This window comes from Crinia signifera, chromosome 11 (genome assembly GCF_055691185.1).
Source record: "Crinia signifera chromosome 11, ASM5569118v1, whole genome shotgun sequence".
In the NCBI taxonomy this organism is placed as follows: Eukaryota; Metazoa; Chordata; class Amphibia; order Anura; family Myobatrachidae; genus Crinia; species Crinia signifera.
This window is the reverse complement of record NC_139227.1, coordinates 42,148,431-42,171,957: the sequence shown is the minus strand read 5'-3', so window position 1 is coordinate 42,171,957 and position 23,527 is coordinate 42,148,431. Positions and strand designations below refer to the sequence as shown.

Genomic DNA, 23,527 nt, shown 5'->3' with positions numbered 1-23,527 from the left:
GTATACACATATATATATATATATATATATATATATATCAAACACTGTTACTACTCCTGAGCCCAGTCTGTGTTTGGTTCTCTCCCTTATGTTGGCATTTTTGACTGTCAACCTAGCCATTATCGACTTAATGCTTGTGTCCACCTTCCAACCCTGTCGACCTTAGTCACACTGACCGATTTCAAGTGTCAATCTAAGCCCTGTCGACAATCAGTGGTCAACACAATGCATGTTGACCTTATATGTGTCGCCCTGGTGTTCTAGTGTGTTGCATTGATTTATGTTACCCATTGCATTTGCTGTTCCAACCCTTTGGTTTCGGTTGCGTTGCAACTCTGCCTACCATTATATTACGGATGTCTAGTACTTGAGGGGCTGGGTACGGAGGGTATTGGTAGTAGTGTGGGGTTGGGGTTAATTATTATTTTTTAATAGCCTTTAAGGAACACACACTAATGGCCTGATTCAGAGTTGGATGCTGTAGCGCAGGTCTATGTACGCGCCAGCAGACGCCCACTGGCCGACTCTCTGATCCGATGCTGTGTCCGCCATCAGATCCACTGCATGGCCATCAGACATCTCAATAACCGTCAGGTTACGCAGGATGCCCGGTGAATTTATGTATCCGGGGATGCAGCCACTGGGGTCTGTCAAATCCCCGGCTTTTGGTACACTCCGTGTCACTGCCATGTTGCCACCCCCGAAATGCCAGCAGCATGCCAATCATGACTATATTGGAACTTTGTAAGCATTAGGGTAAAATAAGTGAAATGTAATGTTATCTCCCATATTACTGTACCTTTAGTTACACGTGTGACTTGCGATACTACAGTAGCTTATGACCTTGATGCAGATTATTTATTTGGATTTCCTGCTGCTTACATACTGCCCCACAATCACTGCTTACCCCATGTGTGTCACCCCTGTCTGTCTGCTCCTCCCCTATAGATTGTAAGCACTGACGAGCAGGGCCCTCTAACCTCATGTGCTTCTCCTTCCCTTGCTTATAACATCATCTACTCCATTCTCATTACAATGGCACCTAACCCCCGGTTTCTGCCACTCTGATGCTTACTGTAATTGATTGTTATGACAGCCAAGCCGCAATGTATAAAACCATGTACATGTCATGTACTGTCTCACTCATATCTTGTTTATTGCATATATGTATTTACTTTATTAGAGGCTGCAGAACCGTTGTCGGCCATATAAAAAAGGACAATAATAATCATACTGTTATTATTATTATTATTATTATTATTAATAATAATAATAATCATAGTAATATGCATAGTTACCTCCCCTCTGCAGGAGACTCCCTGAAATAGCAGCAATCTCCCCCTCTCCCTTATTAGTCTAGCAATTTCTCTCATTTCACCTAGCCCACATTACACTGTTACATCATAGTTACCTCCCCCTGCATTCTGCAGGCGACTCCATGACATAGCAGCAATCTCCCTCTCTCCCTCATTAGTCTAGCAATCTCCCTCAATTCACCTAGCCAACATTACACTGTTACATCATAGTTACCTCCCCTCCTGCATTCTGCAGGAGACTCCCTGAAATAACAGCAATCTCCCCCTCTCCCTCATTAGTCTAGCAATCTCTCTCATTTCACCTAGCCCACATTTTTTGGGGAAAAAGGAATGAGAGATAGATACATTTACATTGAATCATCAGCGCCATTTCCCATCACTTTATCAAGTAGAGTAGCTCTTACTAACTGCTTTGGGGCTCATCTACATTTAGGTCAAGTCATTTTACAAGATTCCTCTCAGATGTAACAGTACACGCCCACGCTTCTGGGTGCCACGTTCACAATCTCTTTTCACAATCTCTCCATATATGGAACTAGACATGCCCTTTGGGTGGAGCATGACACGCCCCCTCAATGGTGCGCTGTGAAAAATTCTATTACCAACTATAATCTCACCGAAACTAGTTTTCAAAAGTAGGCAAGTATGATAATATGTTACACATCAACTGAAAATTTCCAACTCACAAGTAGATAGTTTAGAAGCAAGTAGTTAAAGTACAGTTCCAAGCAAAATAAAAGGACTCAACCTTTAGCGCTGCAGAAACATGTATCAATTTGTTTTATACAGTATGTTGGTTTCTAACCATAACGCAGCGCTGGAATTAATAGCGATTCTAGAGTACTGTATTACCCACAAGGAAATGTGAATAGAAAAAAAATAACATCTTTTAAGAAGATATTTTGATATCATGCTGGGATTTATAGTTCAACAACAGCTTGAGCCAGAGGTTGGCTGAGCCCACTTTTACGGGATAATATGCTATTCAGATGGCGCAGTAACGGCGGCATTGCCAGGCGGTTCTCAGGTGCGGGATAAGAGTCTGCAGCCAGCCTGAAGCAGCTGAGCTCCCCCACGTACCAGCCACGTTTAATGATTCCTTTACCCTGCAGTGGTCATAATTAAGTCCTTGTTATTCTGTGTCTCCTATGCACTTATGATTTACTTTCCATTTCACTTACTAAGTCAGAAAGTCTTTATGCCTCTGTTTAAATTTAGTGCCTGGGATTCTAAAGCGTAAATGTGTATCGGAGTAAAATAAATGTGAGCCGCTCTATCCATTTGTGCAAAGAGTATTTATGGAATGGAGAATATTAAGTGGGCTATGATTTAATTGTAAGCGATACAGGTATTGCGGAGAGACAATTAACACTTTCGGGCACCCATTGGTCATGAAGACTAGGATTAGTGTCAGTTCTAGTGCAAAAAATACATTAATTTTCTTGTTTAAAGAGGGCAAATATGCTGCAGGAGGTAGTAAGCTCATGTACATACAGTAAGTACCGTAGATGCAATGAATGCAGTTGCCTATGGGTTAAGGCGCTGACAAATCTAACCGAGCCCCAGTAAAATTGGGAGGCATGGCCAATGGGAGGTGGTGTGGCCAGATCTCCTTAAAAAATAAAAGACATATTGCACACGCACCGCACTGAGGGTCCCAAGTGTTTTATTCGGCAGGTTGCGGGGTGCAGGTGCAGCATGCTGTGAAGTGTGTGCTGGGATGGATAGTATACACGCCTGTGTTACACCAGAAGAGAATAATAGTAGTGTATGTGCCTGGGTTACACCTGGAGAGAGCAGTAGTATATGTGCCTGGATTACACCAGGAGAGAGCAGTAGTATATGTGCCTGGGTTACACCTGGAGAGAGCAGTAGTATATGTGCCTGGGTTACAGTGGTAGAGAGCAGTAGTATATGTGCCTGTGTCACACCGGGAGAGAGCAGAGAATAATAGTAGTACAGTATATGTATTAGTATATGTATTAGAACATGAGAATAATAGTAGTACAGTATATGTGCCTGGATTACACCAGGAGAGAGCAGTAGTATATGTGCCTGGGTTACAGCAGTAGAGAGCAGTAGTATATGTGCCTGTGTTACACCGGGAGAGAGCAGTAGTATATGTGCCTGGGTTACACCGGGAGAGAGCAGTAGTATATGTGCCTGGGTTACACAGGGAGAGAGCAGTAGTATATGTGCCTGGGTTACAGCGGGAGAGAGCAGTAGTATATGTGCCTGGGTTACACAGGGAGAGAGCAGTAGTATATGTGCCTGGGCTACACCAAAAGAGAGCAGTAGTATATGTGCCTGGGTTACATCGGGAGAGAGTAGTAGTATATGTGCCTGGGACGGAGTAGTAGTATATGTGCCGGGGTAACATCGGGAGAGAGCAGTAGTATATGTGCCTGGGTTACACAGGGAGGAAGTAGTAGTATATGTGCCCGGGTTACACCGGGAGAGAGCAGTAGTGCAGTATATGTGCCTGGTTTAACACCAGGAGAGAGCAGTAGTATATGTGCCTGGGTTATACCAGGAGAGAGCAGTAGTGCAGTATATGTGCCTGGGTTATACCAGGAGAGAGCAGTAGTATATGTGCCTGGGTTACAGTGGGAGAGAGCAGTAGTGCAGTATATGTGCCTGAGTTACACCAGGAAAGAGCAGTAGTATATGTGCCTGGGTTACAGCAGGAGAGAGCAGTAGTACAGTATATGTGCCTGGGTTACATCAGGAGAGAGCAGTAGTGCAGTATATGTGCCTGGGTTATACCAGGAGAGAGCAGTAGTATATGTGTATGGGTTACAGTGGGAGAGAGCAGTAGTGCAGTATATGTGCCTGAGTTACACCAGGAAAGAGCAGTAGTATATGTGCCTGGGTTACAGCAGGAGAGAGCAGTAGTACAGTATATGTGCCTGGGTTACACTTGGAGAGAGCAGTAGTACAGTATATATGCCTGGGTTACACCGGGAGGGAGTAGTAGTATATGTGCCTGGGTTACACAGGGAGGGAGTAGTAGTACATGTGCCTAGGTTACACCGGGAGAGAGCAGTAGTGCAGTATATGTGCCTGGGTTACACCAGGAGAGAGACGTAGTATATGTGCCTGGGTTATACCAGGAGAGAGCAGTAGTATATGTGCCTGGGTTACACCGGGAGGGAGTAGTAGTATATGTGCCTAGGTTACACCGGGAGAGAGCAGTAGTATATGTGCCTAGGTTACACCGGGAGAGAGCAGTAGTGCAGTATATGTGCCTGGGTTACACCAGGAGAGAGACATAGTATATGTGCCTGGGTTATACCAGGAGAGAGCAGTAGTATATGTGGCTGGGTTACACCAGGAGAGAGCAGTAGTATATGTGCCTGGGTTACACCAGGAGAGAGCAGTAGTACAGTATATGTGCCTGGGTAACACCAGGAGAATGACGTAGTATATGTGCCTGGGTAACACCAGGAGAGAGCAGTAGTATATGTGCCTGGGTAACACCAGGAGAGAGCAGTAGTATATGTGCCTGGGTTACATCGGGAGAGAACAATCATAATCCACAGACCACATATTGCACCATGCTTGTAAATTAACTCATCCTGCAGGAAGTAAACTTTCATCCACTTTTAAATGAGCTTCAAACTTACATAACCATTGATTTCAGTACAAGATTTTAACTGACATTTCCTGCTTTACTGTTTGAGATTTTTTTCTTCATACTAATCCGCTGGCACTGCGGGCTGTTCCTTTCGTTGGTTCGAGAAAAAAATGGGAGATCAAATACTAATTAAGGATGCCACATTTGGAATGTGTCAGTCTTTCTGCCATATAAATACTTTCTGTCGGACATATGTAGAAGTACAGACAGATTATCATACTTAGGCAGATCAGTGCAACAAGAATTTTTTTAATTTCATTATAAATTTAAAAGGCGCAGGCCACAGGTGTTTGATAATAATTAGCGGCAGGTTCATAAAGTATGTCATTACATATACTTAAAGCATAAAAGCCGCCACGTCTGCTGGAAAACCAATAGAACAAGGTTTTTAGATTATCTGATATCCCTTAACTTAATCACATGGCTCTTAAGAGCAAGACACAACCAGCTGTGCTCCCTCATATGCCTGTGATATGATACATTGTATAGTTGTTTGTTTCAGGAAGGAAAAATGCATTTATGAAGCATTATCGTAACAATTAGTGTTTCTTAGTGGTAAGTAAATTGCCTTATGACATTTTAAAAGTAAATTTAATGCAATTAATGCACTACAATCTGATATTAATGTTTCTCTGTACATCTACAATAAAATGGTATAATAAGATTCAACATCGTTTTTAAATGTGATTATTCCCAGAGACTGAATGGCAGTTTATTTTATTTTTTGATTTTTATGTCATTTTTATGCGAGATCAATACGGTAGACGCCGCCGAATGTTTCGGTTTTTGTGCGGCTTTGGGGAATTGTTATGCGGAATGTAATTTGAGCAACGTATTTTTTTGCAGCCCCTGAATATTTGCCTTAATTGCATTAATGATAAAGACAAAGGAATGACGGTGGGTAACAGACTTTTATTTTTGAGAGTAAAATGATACGGATAACTGAGCGTCAACTGACCAGAAATTATTTGCTTCTGTCTGTTAGACACGTAATGGAGTCATTTAACTAGTCAAATTAGGATCTGTAGAAATGCACCATGCTTCATTACTGAGTTCGAATGGGCACCATTTTACATCTACGTCAAAAATTATCTCATAGCAAATGAATGTTTTCATTGTCCTGGGGAAGACAAAAGCAGTGCAACATGAGCGCCACCTAGAGGCAAGGATTTATATATTGTGTTCCGTCATGTTAAATAAGATACAATGCACAAGGAAACATAAATAGCAAATGTCACACTCCATATATAGTGATGCTTTGCTTTAAGTCACTTAAAAACTTTTCAAGACTTACCATAGTTTTTTTTTGTTTTTTCATATTTGCAATCAAACTTGATTTGTCTGTCCATATAAATATATGTGAATCCATTTAACGTATCTTTATAATAATCATATAAGGGCAAAAACAGTATTCGAAATCTACCAACAATTCATGTTTTCCAAACTACCTAGCTGGGGCACCGGTGTAGTCATTACCACTGGCGGCTGCAGCGGCGACTGTGTAGTGCAGGGGGGATGGCTAAGCGCATATAATCATGCATGTTATCAAGTATGTAATATATATGTGCTCGATTAATACCCCCAGGGATCTGCAGGGCCGTACGCATCAGGCACCATGTGGCACTTGGGATTCAGCATAACCCTTCACGCACTGGACCAGGGCCATCTTAATACATGGGCTCAATGAACAGCTGACCTAGGGCCCTACAATTCTAAGGGCCCTCAAACAGGGGTTTGCTGGTGCCTGTGGAGTTTCTTGTGAGGCTAGTAGAGGTTGCTGCCTGGCTGCTTTGGTTGTGAATCACACAAAATCAGAGCTGCCGGGAAACATTCTCTACCGGCAGGGTTGCCTACTTTTAAAGTCTCCGGTATGCAGGAGGGCTGCCCACCTTTCTGGGGGGCCTGGAGTTGGCCCCGATTTTTGGGAGCCTCCCGACCATTCCCGGGAAGGTATGCAACCCTGTCTACCGGTCTGCAGCCAAACAGTTACTGGCTGCAAGCTAATGCTAACTGCTAATTAGCTGGATGGCTGATTGAAGGTACTTTTACTTAAGTAGGGGCCCTAGTGCATTGTTTTGCCTAGGGCCCACAATGCCATCAAGACGGCCCTACACTGGAGTGTGTTATGGCTTATGCTGATTCCCGGAACCGCCACAGGCTTACTGCACTGCTATCATGTATGTATATATGTTCTTAGCAACCCCTTCCCCTACGCCACATGGTTGGTGTTGCAGCCCAGAGTCATTACTAACTGTCACATATGCAAATATGCTGCATTCCTAACTGACACATTCTACACATCCACAGGTGGCCTGGAAAACATGGGCTGTTGGTAGATCTCTGGGACCACTTTGGTCACCCCTGCCCTACATGATTCAAAATGTCCGGTGTATTTTGCAACTTATTCACATCACAGACATGATATGTACTTGAGTTGAGCATGATTTTGCTTTGTAAATGAAAAAAAAAGTCCCAGTTTGGCTGGCATTTCAAACCTTCGGCGAACTCAGTTGCTATTACATATGTCTCTTTGATTGAGAAAGAGGCTCTGCGCAACAGAGCCACGCGGTAGCTCTCTTCCTCTTTTTTTTTTTTTTTTTAAATATCTTTTTATTGACTTTGAAAATAGTACAAACGCACAACCATCGTGAGCATTATGGAATACACAATGAAAAGTACATATCAGATGTAACACTTGTGTAACAATAAAAGAACATATTGTGCCTACTATATCGGTTTCAAGTGATCGTTTTCTGAAGCATATCTAATCCTTGATTCACATAATGCAAACTCTAGGCAAACTACAATACATGTAAATAACCCATAAGAATATTATGGGGGAAAAAACAGGAAAGATTAAAGAAAAGAACAGCCAGAAAAAAGGAAAGAATGAGAGAAGCAAAGGGGGTTTGTAGTTGGTAATCACAAACATATATAGCCATCTATATTTAATTGTTAGCCAGGTAAGTTTGCGTAGACTTAAACTCCATCCATGGGAGCCAAATCGCCGCAAACTCCTGGGTGCGTTCAGGAGGTACCCTCAGGTCTTCCATGGTCATATACAAATCCACCCGTGCGAACCATTCTTTAATCGTGGGGGGGAGGTAGATCTCCAATGTACCGGTATAACGGCTTTCGCTGCACCATTCAATAACTTCAATAGGGATTTTCTGTAGGACCTCAGCGTGCCCGGGTATTGGTTTAACAGCCAGAAGGAGGGGGTGTCAGGTACTTCCGATTTCAATATAATCTTAGCGATAGACATAACTTGGTCCCAAAAAGGTCGGAGCGCCCCACACGACCACCAAATATGCAGGGGTGAGCCAACTTCATCGTTACATCGCCAGCAGGTATTAGTCACTCCAGGAAACATTCTTGCAAGGGTTAGTGGACATCTATACCAACGTGAAAGGACCTTAAATTGGGTTTCAATTACAGAGTAGCTAAAAGAACTAACAAAGGTGGCCTGGAACATTTTCGACCAAGTCTCAGCATCTAAGTCCAAACCCAAGTCTCTTTTCCAGGCCTGGGCATAGGTTGGCAATGCAGTATACTTATTTTCTATTAGAAGAGTGTAACCCCTTGAAAGCAGGTGCAAAGGGCGCGTTGGTTCCTTGCACATACCCTCAAAAGGTGTCAAGGCTCGGCCGACTGCCCCACGTATATCCTTCCCTTGCACAAAATGTTTAAGTTGGAGATATCTCCAAATCTCTGATGGGGGTAGCCCCCATTTCTCCTGTAAGTCAGAAAGGGGCAATACCTTGTTCCCATCCATTAACTGGCCCGCCCGGTGAACCCCATGTTGTTTCCACTTTTCAAATCCTAAACTAGCAACTCCAGGGGGGAACATAGGGTTATCAAATAATGGAGTAAGGGGGGATATTAGGGACGTGACACACGAGGTTTCCTCAGTCTGTTCCAGCAGGCTATAGTGGGGCCTACTGTGGGATGTATTATGTTGCCAACCTTGGGAAGCCAGGGATAAAACTCAATAGGCAGAGGGAAAACCTCGCTTTCTATATGGACCCATTGTTTGGCATCTAATGAACGCGTCCACTCCAGAACCCGACTTAAGATCATAGCTTCGTGGTAAACCGTAAAGTTAGGGAGTTGCAATCCACCCATCTGCTTTCTTCTAAAAAGTATATCATGACTGAACCGTGGTCTCTTACCCCCCCATATAAATGACCGGACTTCATTCTGTAAGTCTCGGAACCAGGTCTTCGGGATATGGATAGGTAGCGTTTGTAAAAGGTATAGGACCCTAGGGAGGACATTCATTTTGATCACATTGATTCTTCCCAACCAAGAAAGGCGTTTATTACCCCAACTCCTTAGTTCAACGCGAAGTGTGAGCAATAACTGCCTAAAATTATCAAAAAGGCGAGACATATCAGGGGACAACACAACACCAAGGTATTTAAGGCTAGAAGGATGCCAGGCAAAAGGGAAGGATTGCCTAAGGTGTTCTAGGTCACGGGGGGCAGAAGATACATTAACTGCAGCAGATTTGCTCATGTTTATTTTGAAATTTGAAAGATTCCCAAATGTCCGAAATTCTGCCATAAGATTGGGGATAGAGATAACGGGGTTAGTCAGTGTTGCCAACAAATCGTCCGCGAACAGCGCAAGCTTATGGTCCACTCCCTTCACCTTTAAGCCCGTGATATTTGGGTTGCGCCTGATGGTGCATGCCAGGGCCTCCATACACAGTATAAAGATCAAAGGGGAGAGGGGGCACCCCTGTCTGGTCCCATTGCCAATATGTACCGGCTCTGAGAGAGTCCCATTGATCCTTATCTGTGCCGTGGGGGACCTGTAAAGCGCCATGATACGTTGCAAGCACTCTGGGCCCAGCCCAATGTGTCGCAACACCCCTTCCATAAACACCCAACTTATCCTGTCAAACGCCTTTTCGGCGTCGGTAGACAGCACTACCATGGGTATATTGCGAGTAGAGGCCAGATAAATCAAATCAACGGCCTTAATCGTGTTGTCTCGTGCCTCTCTCCCAGGGACAAAACCCACCTGGTCAGAATGTATTAAATCCGGTATTAAACGCTTAAGCCTATTTGCTATAACTTTTGCGTATAATTTGATGTCTGCGTTCAATAGGGAAATGGGGCGATAACTAGCACACTGGCTCGGATCTTTATTTTCCTTCGGAATCACTGTAATGTGAGCTGCCACTGAGTGGGGCGAGAAACCACGGCTCGCCGATACCTCATTAAAGGCAGTCAACAGTTTTGGTAAAAGTAAGTCTTTAAAAGATTTATAATATGAAACAGAGAAACCATCAGGTCCAGGGCTTTTTCCAGCCGGGGTCTCCTTTAGTGCTGTTTCCAGTTCCACCAGGGAAAAAGGGCTCTCTTCCTCTTTGATGCCCGGCATCTACTAACCTCCCCTGTCTCTTTCTCTGACCCCTTCCTGTGCTAATACCTGTACAAAATTCATATACTTAACTTGACAGCTCTTTGTTATTCCACTGTCCTTTATTACATTTCAAAATGCTGCTATATACCTGGAATTCAAACTCATCGCCTACAGCATTGCAGTCAGACACTTTATTCATTTTTTTTGCAATGTTCTATAAATGTGTGTGGGTCATAAATGTGCGAGGTCATGAACCTTCTCTTCCTGGCACTGGGCACAATAAGGGTTAGTTATGGCTCTGACAAGTGTACCCATGCTTTTGGCTTGCAGGGTGCATGGGATGGCACCCTGCAGCCAATAGCATGGCAGTAGTGCCCCTTACAGAGGGCTGTAGACTGCTGTAGTTTCTGGGTGCTGTTGACCCCACCCCCTGTGTGTAACATCACACTTAAAGTAGGCGGGGCAAGCACAGGGCACTGGGAGTATTTGTTACAGCGATGGTTAGAGTGTGCATTCCAGGGGCCCACCCATAAATGCTGCAGATCAGGCAGATGTAACATGTGTAGAGTGTTAAGCCATGTACACACATTGGGATTTGGCCAGGAGATTTTGAGAAGATAGTCATAATTGCCTATACGGTACGGCATGTACATTTTAAGTGATAGTGATGTGCGGTCCCAGAGTCACTATTGCGCGGCTATATATATATATATATATATATACACTGCAGGCATCTCAATTTTGACTAGCCACATGTTTCTGTGTATTTGGTCTCTGTACAAATATACACATAGGCCCTTGTTCTGGTTCACTCACAAAAGCAAATTCCTTCTCAAATGGACAAAACCATGGGCCTTATTTTAGTTCACTCTTTCTGACAAAATCCTTCTTAGATGGGCAAAACCATGTGCACTGCAGGTGGGGCAGATGTAACATGTTCAGAGAGAGTTAGATTTGGGTGGGGTGGTCCTTCAAAGTGAGATCTATATTGCAGTGTAGAAATAAAGCAGTCAGTATTTACCCTCTACAGAAACAAAATAACTCCTCCAAATCTAATTCTCTCTGCACATGTTACATCTTCCCCTCCTGCAGTGCACATGGTTTTGTCCATTTGAGAAGGAATTTTCTGTTGCAAGTGAGCAAGAGTAAGTGCCATAGTCAGTGCACTCAACAGCCTGTCCATGTGTATACCCCTATATACTGTATATGGGAGGGGCGTGTCCACACCCAAATCCAGATTGCAGTTCAATAATAAAGCTGACCAGTATTTATGGGCTTCATGCAAAAGCAGCTGGTATTTACCCTGCATGCAAATAATAATAATAATATAATAATAATATTAATATTTTGCTTTGCTGTCTGTTCATCTCATTATCCTAAATGACTGCTAAACAGATTAATATAGGGCATTAAATAACATTTAAATATAAAACATAAATTGAGCCAACTCTGTAAGGAAACTTGCAATAGTCACACATACGTTATAGGTGTCAATGTTCTCACAGTCACCTGAAGGCTATATTTTACTTATATGTTTCTATGTGTATTCTGCATAACCGCTTCCACTTACTGTATGTGCAATATAGAACATTTCAACGGGGTCATGATAATATTTCCTCTGTGTTTATCAGTTACTTCTTAGATATTTAGAAAATGTGTTGCTGATTATTTTGCATGAGCCTTGTGGAGTGGCAAATACAGGATTTCTAGAGGGGGGGTTTCCAATGCCACCCACAGTCTCCCACTCTACGGAACATTGGAGCAAGTAAGGTAGCCTGGGGGAGTGGTAGAAGACCATGGACATTAATGTACACATTGGTTATTAGGTACTTGTTTCCTAGCACGGCCACAATCGTATGGATCGTGTACCTTTAAGTTAAGGTACACGATCCATACGATGGACCCGATTTCCTTTGAAATCAGGTCCATTTGGCCGGCTAGGACAAAATATCGGGGGCATCGCGTCGGTCGGGACCATTAACAATGGTCCCGACGCGACCGACGCGATGCCCCCGATTTCCCTATAGGCTTCAATGTAAAAAAATATTTTAACATTGAAATCGTGTCGGGAAAGGTAAAATATCGGGGGCATCGCGTCGGTCGGGACCATTAACAATGGTCCCGACGCGATGCCCCCGATTTTTACATAGGCTTCAATGTTAAAATATTTTTTAACATTGAAATAGTGAGAAAATGTGAAAAATGTGAAATGGGCCAATATGACCCATTTCACATTATAGATGTCCCCGTCGTCACCCCACGATAGACGGCAACCCGAAGCGTGGCGAGCGCAGCGAGCCCGCGAGGGGCGGCGGTGCGTGTCCTCCGACCTTTTCATTCCCCTACTATCCACGTCGGCGTGGAGTTGAGAATAGAATAGTGTGGCGAGCGCAGCGAGCCACCGAGCCCAAAGCGTGGCGAGCGCAGCGAGCCCGAAGCGTGGCGAGCGCAGCGAGCCCCGCGAGGGGACGCGTATAACTTCACAGGTATACGCGTCCCCTCGCGGGGCTCGCTGCGCTCGCCACGCTTCGGGCTCGGTGGCTCGCTGCGCTCGCCACACTATTCTATTCTCAACTCCACGCCGACGTGGATAGTAGGGGAATGAAAAGGTCGGAGGACGCGCACCGCCGCCCCTCGCGGGCTCGCTGCGCTCGCCACGCTTCGGGTTGGCGTCTATCGTGGGGTGGGGTGTACGCCGTTAAATTTGGGGGGGTTGGGAATATTTTACATTGAATCCAATGTAAAATCGGGTCCCAGGGACCCGATTTACATTTCATTAAAAAAAAAAATCGGGTCGAAAATCGGTCGGTCGCGTCGATCGCATCGCATGCGACCAAATCGCATGCGATGCGATCGACCCGATTTTTCCGACACGACCACCCCGATGTAAATCGGTGTGGCCGTGCTAGGAAACAAGTACCGGTTATTATACACTGGATACTGTATGGAATACAGTATTAATATCTAACACTATAGTATAGGCTATATCACACATTTTCATAATATAAAAAATTAGGAACAGGGTAAACATAACATAATAAATACACAAACAGAACAGAACCAGTACTGCACTTTCTAAGCTCATTTTCCCCCACCTCATGGTAAGGCTCCTGTCTCTTTTTCCTGGCAGCTGCTCTCTGGTACAGTGCACTGATTTAGGACTCACACTCACTTGGTTGAAGAAGCTGCAACCACTGGGCTCTGTCCCTTACACTGCATGATGTGGCAGCAGCTCCAGTAATCGTATCTATATATTCCATTGCTACTGTATTGCTGTCAGAATTTGAGACACTTGCCTAGAGGAGGGGGTTTATGGGCAACTGGAAACCCCTCTGCGTTGCCTATGCGGCACCCACTACTTAAATAATAGAACAGACCAATACTTGTAATGAGTTCTGGGTGGAGCTGAGAGGGCAAACTGTCACAGATCCATTGTTTTCCTTTAGGGCCGCTGTGTACTAAATAGACCACACATTCACAGTAAGGCCCTTATTCAGATCTGATTTCAGTACAAATTTGTTTGGAAAATGTGCAAAACCATGTGCACTGCAGGTAGGGCAGATATAACATGTGCAGAGAGAGTTAAATTTGGGTGGGGTGTGTTGAAACTGATATCTAAATTGCAGTGTAAAAATAATGCAGCCAGTATTTACCTTGCAGAGAAACAAAATAACTCACACAAATCTAACTCTCTCTGCACATGTTACATCTGCCCCACCTGCACTGCACATGGTTTTGTACATTTTTCAATCAAATTTGTACTGCGATCAGATCTGAATAAAGGCCTAAGTGTGATTTTTATTCTATACTTTTTTTAAATCTTAAAATTTTACACACACACACACAAAAATAAATAAACAGGAGGAAATAGTTTTGAGTGAAGTTTAGATAACACTTCATTAAAGATGCATCTGATTGGCTGTTGAAAATAATAATGACATTCAAAAATTCTCTTTGTATAACCATCATTGCCCCTGTGGCAGAGTACTGTTGCACTAATAGAACAATGTGTCGCTTTCCTCTCAATATGGCAGTGGCTGTAGGAGGAGCTTGCTGTAAACTCAATGGAAGAGACAAATACGTACAACTGCGCATCAGCACACGACTGTGGTGAAATGGACATACCTTTTGTATCATGGCATATCAACCGTACCAAGTAAAGGCTGGTGCACTGCACATGCACCCTAATGATCAAAGCAAGGAGCAAGCTAATCATACGTATATAGGGTGCACCACAAATTACATGTAACTTAGGATAAAGGTGTATATGTGTGTGTATGGATTGCATTCTGCAGCTGGCCAGATATCGCAAAATGTATGGCCTGAAAATTACTGCTACGATCTTAGAGCCAAAATGAGTATTATGTGGCATTGTGGGAAATGCCGTCTAAAGATTATGGCCTTAGCGGGCTGCTGTTGAGTTTCCAAGAGGCCGAATTACTGTTCAGGCAGAGCATCTAAGCAGTAACCCCTGGCAATGAGCATGTATTTCCCTGACAATGAGCAAGAAACTCCTGGCAAAAAACATGTAATTCCTGGCAATGAGCAAGATACCCCTGGCAATGAGCATGTAACCCCTGGCAATGAGCATGTAACCCCTGGCGATGAAAATGTAACCCCTGGCAATGAGCATTTAACGCCTGGCAACAAGCATGTAATTCCTGGCAATGAACAAGAAACCCCTGGCAACGAGCATGTAACCTCTGGTAGTGAGCATGAAAGCCCTGTCAACTAGCAAAAATAAAACCCTGGCAACAAGCATGTAACCCCTGGCAATGAGCATGTATTCCCTGGCAACAAGCATGTAATTCCTGGCAATGAACAAGAAACCCCTGGCAACGAGCATGTAACCTCTGGTAGTGAGCATGAAAGCCCTGTCAACTAGCAAAAATAAAACCCTGGCAACAAGCATGTAACCCCTGGCAATGAGCATGTATTCCCTGGCGACGAGCAAGAAACCCTTGGCAATGAGCATGTAACCCCTGGCAATGAGCATATTAACCTCTGGCAATGAGCATGTAACCCCTAGCAATGAGCAAGAAACCCCTGGCAAAGAGCATGTAACCCCTGGCAACGAGCAAGAAACCCCTGGAAAAGAGCATGTAACCCCTGGCAATGAGCAAAGATAAAAATGTATAATTACTGTATGGGAGGAGTGCCAGTTACTTTCTGTCAGGTGGGTGCACAGTTTCTAGTTATGCCACTACCTATGCCTTTTTTAATAAATGTTTTTCTTCATGCCAGTTACGCAGCAAATGTTGAGCTGCCTATATCAGGTGCCTGTGAATACTCAATGAACTGGCAGTGCCCACTCATGCCACATGACTCATGGTAAAGGGATGTGAATGGCAACCGCACCCTGGTGCGAGGTCCTACACTTGCGGGAGGTAGCAGGCGTTAAAGACCAACGGTAATAATTGCTTTTTATTCTCGATTTTTCCAGTCTTTTACTTCACGGTGATTGAACCCACAGACATGAATATTACATTTATATATCCAAATGGAAAATATTCTAATTCAGAAGAATGAGTCACTTTTACAGAAGCCTCTTAGAGGATCGGCCAGATCTTTCAGCGTCCTCCAACACCAGCGAGCAGTATGAATAGCGGCCCAAAGACGGTGTTTTCCTCGCGTAACCACACTAGCGAGGCTTCTGCAGAACACTCAAGATGTATCAAGCATCAAAAATGAGCAGTCAGTCAGATGTGGGCTGGGAAGAGGTGGAAAGTGGAGTGTTTTGTAGAGAATAATGTTTTAATAGAATTTGAAGTGATCGGAGCCATTTCAGGAGTGAAAGGTTATAGAGCGAAATTGTTATTCTCTGAGAAACAGTGCATCACAATAATGCCACTACAGCAATGTCACAGTGCAGAAAGCTGGGTATTGTCACTTTTTGTGCCTTCAGTGTTTGTCAGTAAGTTTTATTTAATAGTATAATAGCAGGATCGTTAGCTTGCATTAGGCTTTCACAGTGCCTTTACCTGAGACGAGGTGACTGTTTGTCCACGCAATGCCCACGTTACAGTAAATGATTGCCTTGCTGCCCCACCCCCCTGAATCTGCCACTGCCCCCACAGAGCAGATCTAACATATTGAAGAACAACAGTTTGGTCCTTTGGAAAAGTATCTGGATGGCTCATAGTCAATTGGTCTACACCAGTGGTTCACAACTTTTTTCAATAACGGCACCCTTGAGTATAAGAATTGTTTTCACTGCACCACAGTCCAAAAACGTTCTTATTAAAAAATTTAGAAGTAAAATATTAAATTAAGTAAATTGTGTTTATAGGGCATCCTTAGGTTCAATTATGTGGTGAGGGATAAGTTTCAACCTCTGTTTGTCTATATATTTTATAATTGGTAGCAATCATCACAATTTAAACAATTTGAATTGGTCTTGGACCACTTCCAGGGCACCCCTGCAAGTGTCCGAGGCACCTAAGGGTGTCACGGAAGTGTCCAAGGCACCTAAGGGTGTCACGGCACACAGTTGGGAACTGCTTGTGTACACCAAAAGGTAGACATGTAACAGGTCGACATTGACAGAAGAATAAGCAAAAGATAGACAAGGCAATGTTCAAAACATGAAAAGCTCGACATGAGTTTTTCATGAGTATTTGAGGGGATTATGTAATACTTTACCATCCATGTGGATACACTCTAGTCACTGTAGTATATTATAAAACTAGAGATGTGCGCGGACAGTTTTGATTTTGACCACCTTCGTGTTTCGGTTTGGTTTCGGATTCCAGTACGGTTTAAAATTGGCAAAAAGAAAACAATGATAATCACTGATAAAAAAAAAATACTACAGTAAATCAATCAGTAAATCAATAATAATAAAAAAACACCTATAATCATGTAATATTTGCAATCTAAAACTGAAATTCAGATTTAAAATCTGAATTCTGTACCATGTGAAGATCCGAACCAGGACTCATTTATGATCAGATCTCTTTGGTGAGATCTGTACCGGGTTTTGGTTTTCTGTAGGACCAAACCGCACATCCTTATATAAAACTAGCAATAAAAATCTGCCACTTTACAGGAGTGTTGAAATCATGTGTATTATCTAAAATGTAAATATTAATATCGCAAGCAATGCCACAGGAAATTCAAGGGAAAAAAATAAATCAGGTGCTAAATGTGTTATACGTGGTGTGGCTGCATTATTCTGGGTATTTGGGGCTCCATGGTGTAATAATATAGAGCAGATTGAATTTTTTACGTTTTCATTATACTTTATTATATAACAGACATGGGGGTATATTTATTAAGCTCGGTGAAGTGATGAACTGTCTGTTTTTTATCACCGGCCAATCAGCTCCTACCTATCATATTTCAAATCAAGCCTGTAACTTCACAGTTAGGAGCTGATTGGCCGGTGATAAAAACCAGACACTTTGGGGGAAATTTACTAAAGGAAATTTGTAAAAAAATAGGTGTATTTCTATCCAGAAATACCCTTATTTTTGACATTTAGTATGCCGAAAATACGGCAATTCGTATTCGGATTGATGTGCTATCAATACGAATACAAATTGCCGTATTTTCGGGATAGTAAATGTCAAAAATAAGTGTATTTCTGGAAATTTCCTTTAGTAAATTTCCCCCTTTATCACTTCACCGAGCTTAATAAATCTGCCCCATATACAGTAATGGTAAAAGAGAACAAGGGGTATACTGTATTTACTAAATTGTTACTGATTATGCATTTATAAAAATGTATCTAAATGGATGTTGTGATGTTGAGGCTGAAAATAACATTTATTTATATTTAAACATTATTTTTATGAATTTTTGCCAGTTAGCAAATGTTTATGTTAGTGATTTTGGTTGATTTTCTAATTTATCTTTAGTAAATATACTATCCACTAACCCAATTGAACCCAGTTCCACTGTAGCTACTTCACCTTGCACAAGTACAAAATAAAAAGGTTAAGCACAAACATAACCAGCAACGTAACTTACCATCGCTGAGAAGCTGCAGCTAACAACTATAACTACTTACCAACCAGACTTATTGCTATACTGTAGAGTGGCCAAGAATTCATTGTGAAAACTCAAATCCAATCCATTTCCACTGTAGCTTCCTCACCTTGCACAACCACAAAATAGAAAGGTTAATCACAAACGTAACCAGCAGCATAACTTACCATTGCTGTGAAGTTGCAGCTAACCAGATTTATTGCTATACTGTGGATTGACCAATTGGCCATCCACTAACCCAGTGGTTCTCAAACTATTTTGCTCGGGGACCCACGTCAGACAATAAAAATTATTACAGGACCCCAGCAAGTTAACACAAAATGGCCACCACGTGTGTGGTCAGTGAAGTGAAGTGGCCGCTATTGTAATAGGGAGGCAGTGGATAATGAGGGGGTTTAAAAGGGGGATGGAAGAGGGAAGCACAGGGTGTTTACTAAATGAGTTATCCCCTGACCCCCCCCTCCACAGACACATTAATCTGATGGTCATCAACATGGAGTCGTGACCCCATGCTGAGAGGGTCGGGACCCACTTTGGGGCCAGGACCCACAGTTTGAGAACCGCTGCACTAACCCAATCCAACCCTTTTCCACTGTAGTAACCCCACCTTACGCAAGCACGAAATAAAAAGGTTAATCACAAACGTAACCAGCAGCATAACTTACCATCGCTGAGATGCTGCTACTAAAAACTATAACTGAGAAACCCATTCACCCAGCATGGCAAATATCTTTTTCACAATGGCTACAACCTACTTCCTCTAACAGCATTTTAGAGTGATCACTTCATAACAATTATATCACCCTTTCCATTTGTTTTACATTTGTTATGTTTTTTCTTCTTTTCTTTTTTTTTCCCCTCTGCACTTTGTTGTTTTTACGCCTTTCAGAAAGAGTAGGGTAATTGATGGGCTGTAAAAAGCATAAAAAAAGAACAAAACAAAACAAAAAAATTCCCCACTTATGTTTAAAGCTATGTCTGAATCAGAGGGCATTGTGTGCTGGGTGAAATAACATAATCTTTTGTTTTCTAGTTTATTGCTAGAAATTGTTACAATTGCTATGTTTTACTGTAGACTACGTGCCTGTTCTGTTCCTGCTCAACCTCATTGTAATGGCTGCAATTTTGTCAGGCTTTTTGGAGCAAAATGGCACCAACCTCCAATTCTTTTTTTTTTTTTGCTTTTTGAACTTTTTAATTGTACAAATCTATTACCTATTGCTTTGCTGTGCATCTGCCTGCTGGGCTGTGCAGCCCGCACTGTGTTTACCAAAGCCAGGCTTGAGGATGAAGTAATTTATAACCCTTCCTGTTGGGTTTTTATGTAATAACTTTGGAAGTCATATAAAGTAATGATCCACAAACTCTTTTAATGTTCATTATAAAATATGAAATATTTCTCAGATCCGTGCCAATTATGTGACCAGACATAACGGTTTCACACATGAGTAAATACAGGGAGTTTTTAACACAACTATATTATCACCTCGTCTATTCCTATGCATTGATGGGATAATACGGCTTTAATATATTTTTTTTTCCGCAGAAAAGTTAAGTAATGGCCAAATTTCCATCAAGCTTTCGTTTATTGGTTTTCACAATAGAGTAGAGGAATATGTAATTATGCTGAGATTCTCTACTTAGCAGCCATGAAAAGTTATGTAAAGATCTATAGCGCTTCTGAGTGGTGTCTGGGCGCTGTGCTCTGGCCGAGGTATTTATTTGTGTTAGGAATAAATAAAGGGTATTATTTTTAGGAGCTTTTTCACTATGTTTATATTCAATAAAAGGTACTTGTTTCCTAGCACGGCCACAATCTTAAGTAATCGTGTCCCTTAATTAAGGGACACGATTACCCCCGATGGACCCGATTTCTTTTGAAATCAGGTCCATTTAGCCGGCTAGGAGACAATATCGGGGGCATCGCGTCGGTCGGGACCATTAACATTGGTCCCGACGCGACTGACGCGATGCCCCCGATATTTCCATAGACTTCAATGTTAAAAAAAAATTTAACATTGAAATCTTGTCGGGAAAGGTAAAATATCGGGGGCATCGCGTCGGTCGGGACCATTAACATTGGTCCCGACGCGATGCGACGCGATGCACCCGATTTTTGCATAGGCTTCAATGTTAAAAAAATTTTTAACATTGAAATGCTGTAAAAATGTGAAAAAATGTGAAATGGGCCAATATGACCCATTTCACATTATAGATGTCCCCGTCGTCACCCCACGATAGACGCCAACCCGAAGCGTGGCGAGCGCAGCGAGCCCGCGAGGGGCGGCGGTACGCGTCCTCCGACCTTTTCATGCCCTACTATCCACGTCGGCGTGGAGTGAGAATAGAATAGTGTGGCGAGCGCAGCGAGCCACCGAGCCCGAAGCGTGGCGAGCGCAGCGAGCCCCGCAAGGGGACGCGGATACCTTCACAGTTATACGCGTCCCCTTGCGGGCTTCACAGGTGTCCGTGGCGACGCGGACACCTGTGAAGCCCGCGAAGGGACGCGTTTACCTGTGAAGGTATCCGCGTCCCCTCGCGGGGCTCGCTGCGCTCGCCACGCTTCGGGCTCGGTGGCTCGCTGCGCTCGCCACACTATTCTATTCTCACTCCACGCCGACGTGGATAGTAGGGCATGAAAAGGTCGGAGGACGCGTACCGCCGCCCCTCGCGGGCTCGCTGCGCTCGCCACGCTTCGGGTTGGCGTCTATCGTGGCCTGGGGTTAACGCGCTTAAATTTGGGGGGGTTGGGAATTTTTTTCATTGAATCCAATGTAAAATTGGGTCCCAGGGACCCAATTTACATTGGATTCAATGAAAAAAATCGGGTCAAAAATCGGTCGGTCGCGTCGATCGCATCGCATGCGACCAAATCGCATGCGATGCGATCGACCCGATTTTTCCGACACGACCACCCCGATCTGAATCGGTGTGGCCGTGCTAGGAAACAAGTACCCAATAAAATATTTTTCTTAGATGTGGAAGCAATATTATTAATGATATAGCCACTGATATTGGTCTGTTCTTGCTTCTATCTGCTCATCTTTTGTGCTCTGTGCTTATTCGCTATTTCACAGTCTCTATTTCCCTCCCTCCCTACTTCACTCACTCATGCACTCAGTCACTATGAAATCCTTCCTTCCAGCTTCACTCTGTCTTTCCTTTCTACTTCCTAACTTTCTACCTTCCTTCACTAACTCCACCCTTTCATACCTCCTTTCTTTCTTTCTTTCTTTCTTTCTTTCTTTCTTTCTTTCTTTCTTTCTTTCTTTCTTTCTTTCTTTCTTTCTTCCTTCCTTATTTCCTTCCATACTTTCCTTCCATTCTTTCTTTATTTCCTTTTCCCTATTTCCTTCCATCCTTGAAACCTTCCTTCCATCCTTTCCTTGCTGCCTTTGTTATTTCTCTTCTTCGTTCTTTCCTTCCCACTTCTTTGCCTAACTCCAACCTTCTTTGATACATTTCTTAATTTCTCCTCTCTTACAAGCTACCTTCACTATTTCTTTCATTCCCTCCTCCCTTCCTTCTTTCCTTATGTCCTTCCTTTTCCTTTCATACTCCTTTCATACTCCTTTCTTTCTTTCTTTCTTTCTCTTTCCTTTCTTCCTTCCTTCCTATTCTTCTTTCCTTCTGTCCTTTCCTTCCTTTCCTTCTTTCTGTTCTGTTCTTCCTTACTTCCTTTCTGCCTTTGTTCCTCCTTTTCTTCCTTCTTTCCTTCCCACTTCCTTACCTAACTCCATCCTTCTTTGCTACCATACTTCCTACCTCCTCTCTTTCTTGATTCCTTCCTCCATCCCTCCCGCCCCCCCTTTCTTTCTCTTTCTTTCTTTATTTCTTTCTTCCTTCCTTTCTTCCTTCCTATCTCCCTTCCTTCCTTGCTTCATTCCTTCCTTCCTTCCTTCCTATCTCCCTTCCTTCCTTCCTTGCTTCATTCCTTCCTTCCTTCCTTCCTCCCTCCCTCTCTCCATTCAAACTTTTCTTCCTCCCTCTCTCTCTCTCTCTTCCTTCCTGTAGAGTCATCAAGCATGTCTATTCTGAGACCGTAAGCCATTAATCTGGTTCCTGTTGCTTTAGTGTGTTCACCCACTGGTCACAGTTCCGTTTAATGTGCATGGATATAAATAAGTAAAAGTAAGGGGCAGATTTATTAAGCTTGGAGAAGAGATAAACTGGAGATAAAGCGGAGAAAAGGTAAAAGGAGATAAAGCACCAGCCAATCAGCTGTGTTTGAAAAAGACAGTTGGGAGTTGATTGGCTGGTGCTTTATCTCCTTTTACCTTTTCTCCACTTTATCTCCAGTTTATCTCTTCTCCAAGCTTAATAAATCTGCACCTAAATGTTTAACAATTGCAACAGCAAAGGGATTCATTGAGATATCGGTTGCACCCGAATATGTCTCTGTATATTCGTCGTTAGTGCAGGATGTAAGGAGCCATTTTGGATTGGCTTACAAATAATCATCTGCTACTTTTATTTGTCATTTGAAACATTAAAAATCTTTATTTATTTATTTTTTTATCTCTCGCTATCAGGATCGCTTCCTTATCTGGCACAAACGCTGCCGAAACAGTCCTCACTTTGTGATAAACATAAACAGGACGCTGTAACAATAAGCTCTCATTTCTCAAGTTCTACAGAGCTTCAGAATTCTTCCCTTAGACTTTCCACTACTTCTAAACTTCTGCCCCCCCCCCCCCCCCCCCCCATGTCACACAACCGTTCCTTTGTTTAAGGGCTTTTTGATGATTATACACCCCTTCAAGAATTTTTTTTTACATGAATCGTCGCTTGTTCTAATATTTCATGTATCTAACAGAGCCCCCGTCAGAAGATACATAAACACATTTCTGCACGTTGCATGAGGAAGGGGGGGGGGAGGTCCCCAGAGACGGAGTAAGTGTCACATACTCGCTGGTGGTTTGTGTTTTAACAAGAAAAGTTGCATTCAGCTTTGCTTAGACCCCACTGTCCATACAATGTTCTACCTTGCAATCTGCTCTGTGTGTTCTTGAACATTGTGCGCCCCCATTGAAATCAAGGTTTGTCTGATCAAATGTCACTCATGGCTCCCACAATAAAAGAATGTATGATTTGCCGTGCAGTGAATAGTGAAGGCCCACTCCAAACGGATTAGTCCTGAGCTATTTCTTAATTCTCGTCTGTGTCCCAAGTGAAAGGACAAAAGGAATCCTTTGTTGTAAACAATTGCCTT

General features: G+C 43.0%; 1 protein-coding gene across 8 annotated transcripts in view; it reads left to right on the top strand.

Moving 5' to 3' along the window:
• The window catches only part of ZNF536 (zinc finger protein 536), a 557,864-nt gene that overhangs the window by 416,502 nt on the left and 117,835 nt on the right, over nucleotides 1-23,527 (top strand). The gene's annotated exons all lie outside the window — the stretch shown is intronic.